The sequence below is a fragment of the Crocodylus porosus genome, unplaced genomic scaffold (assembly GCF_001723895.1).
Source record: "Crocodylus porosus isolate Cpor-Errol unplaced genomic scaffold, CroPor_comp1, whole genome shotgun sequence".
Taxonomy (NCBI): Eukaryota; Metazoa; Chordata; order Crocodylia; family Crocodylidae; genus Crocodylus; species Crocodylus porosus.
In genome coordinates, this window is record NW_017728886.1 from 78,374,647 (window position 1) to 78,377,147 (window position 2,501).

The 2,501-nt window shown below is 42.7% G+C and overlaps 1 protein-coding gene across 1 annotated transcript in view; it reads left to right on the forward strand.

Moving 5' to 3' along the window:
* The window catches only part of CDCP1 (CUB domain containing protein 1), a 51,336-nt gene that overhangs the window by 40,519 nt on the left and 8,316 nt on the right, over positions 1 to 2,501 (forward strand). The gene's annotated exons all lie outside the window — the stretch shown is intronic.

The following is a 2,501-nucleotide window of genomic DNA, read 5'->3' on the forward strand; positions in this document are numbered from 1 at the left end:
CCCCAGCTGACTTCCTGCCCTTTGGGCAGGGGGCTGGACTCGATGATCTCCCGAGGTCCCTTCCAGCCCTAATGTCTATGAAATCTATGAAATTTAATAGTTTAAAATTTCATTGTATCCCTTGTTCTATTGGTATTCCCATCCTTCCTCCATCCTACCTACCTCTGCCCCAACTCCATTTTAGCTGTAGGCTGTCCACTTAAGCCCCGATTCAGAAGATAGATTCTTACCTATACATGTATCTGATTACAGGAGTGGGACTTTACTATTTGAGATGTAAACTTAACCTTCTTATGCAGGTCTTTTGCAGCCATGAGCCTTGGTACTTTATGAATAACAAGGACACATTTTTAATTGCACATAATGTGTGAGCTATCTTTTCAAGGAACATTGGTGTAAAGAATGAGGAAGTTGTTTAGTGTTTACTGATGACAAATTTACAAATTGGGAGTAATATTAGTCATAAGATCCCTGCACTCTGAACCATAGGTACCTCAAAAACCTTTGATAGCCATAGACAAATAGTTCTGAAGGGGGTTCTCTTTTGTTTGTCTTTTAATCCATCAAAAATTGTCTAGATTTTATTTGTTCTGGGTACCCTAATTTTCCTTTAACTTAATGCTCCCTAAATTTAAATAAGATTATCCTCTGGCTCTCAAACACAGAGAACATTTCTTGTACAGCCAGATCAGGAAACACAGCATGTGACCGAGTTTTGTCTTGCACATTTTTTATTGTGAATTTGCTTTGTCTGCAAAGCCCATAAGACATTAGCTATTATTATAATCATAGGAAAGTAGGGCTAGAAGGGACCTCATAGGGTCATCTAGTCCAACCCCCTGCTCAAAGCAGGAGCATTCCTGACTCAACCTTCCCAGCCAAATATCTGTCTAACCTGCTCTTAAAAACTTTCGAAGTTGGAGATTCCACAATTTATCTACATGTGCTGTTCCAGTTGCTTGACCATCTTCCTAGTCTGAAAGTTCCTCCTAATCTCCAACCTAAATTTTTCTGCTGCAGCTTTAGGCCATTGCTGCTTCTCATGTTCCTATAGCCTCAGGGAAAAGCCCATCTCCATCTTCTCTGTAATTGCCTTTCAGGTATTTGACGATATTTCAGGGGGTTATCAAATCCCCCTTCAGTCTTCTCTTTTGCAGACTAAATGACCCTAGTTCTTCCAGCACTTCCTCATAGATCTTGCCTCCCAGACCCCTAATAATTTTTATTGCTCTGCACTGGGCTCTTTCCAATCCGTCCACAACCTTCTTGAAGTGTGGGACCTAAAACTGGACATAGTACTTCAGGTGAGGCCTCATCATCAGTGCTGAACAGAGTGCAAGAATCATTTCCCTTGATTTGCAACTGACACTCCGTTGATACAACATAGTTTGCTGTTGGCTTTTTGCAATGAGAGCATGCTGTTGGCTCAAATTTAGCTTGTGGTCAGTCCACTGTAACCCCCAGATCCTTCTCTGTAGTACTGCAGCTTAGTTAGTCATTCTCCTGTCTGTATTTATGCATGCAGTTATTCTTCCCCAAGTGCAGGACTTTGCACTTGTCCTTGTTGAATCTCATCTAATTGCAGATCATTTCTCCAGCCTGTTCAGGTCATTCTGGATCCGAGCTCTACTCTCCAGAGTATCTACAACACCACCCAACCTGCTGTTGTTCACAAATTATGTTAAATGTGCCCTTGATCCATTTATCCAAAACCGTTAATGAAGATATTTAATAATACCTGACCTAGAACAACCCCCTGGGGAACACCACTTGGTACCTCCACCCAACTAGACATTGAACCATTGATGCCTGCTTGTTGAGCACCATGATCCAACCAGTTGTGTCCACCTGTTTAGTACTTTGATCTAGTCTGTATTTCCTAAGTTTGTTAATAAGGAATGTCAGGAGGAACCATGTCAAAAGGCTTGCTAAAGTCGAGGCTTATCATATCCCCTGTTCTCCCCCAGCTACAGATGCTTGTTATACTTTCATAGAAGGAAATCTGGTTTGTCAGGCATGACTTACTCCTGGTGAATCCATGCTGGCTGTTCCTGCTCCCCTTGTTCTTCTTCAGGTGTTTCACAAGGAATTCCTTTAGGACTATCCATGATCTTTTCAGGCACAGAGGTCAGGCTGACTGGTCTGCAGTTCCCCAGACTCTCTGTCATCCCTTTCTTAAGGATGGGCACTAACTATATTTGCTCTTCTCCAATTATCAGGGACCTCACTTAACCTCCAAAAGTTCTTAAAGAGGATGGCAAATGGCTCTAAAATTGCTTCAGCCAATTCCTACTGTTCCCTAGGTTGCATCCCATTTGGCCCTGATGACTTGAAAGCATCTAGGTCCTCTAAGTAATCCCTAACCCGTCTCATAGATTTCATAGACATTAGGGATGGAAGGGACCTTGGAAGATCATCGAGTCCAGCCCCCCGCCCAAAGGGCAGGAAGTCAGCTGGGGTCATAGGATCCCAGCAAGATAAGCATCCAATTTGCTCTTGAA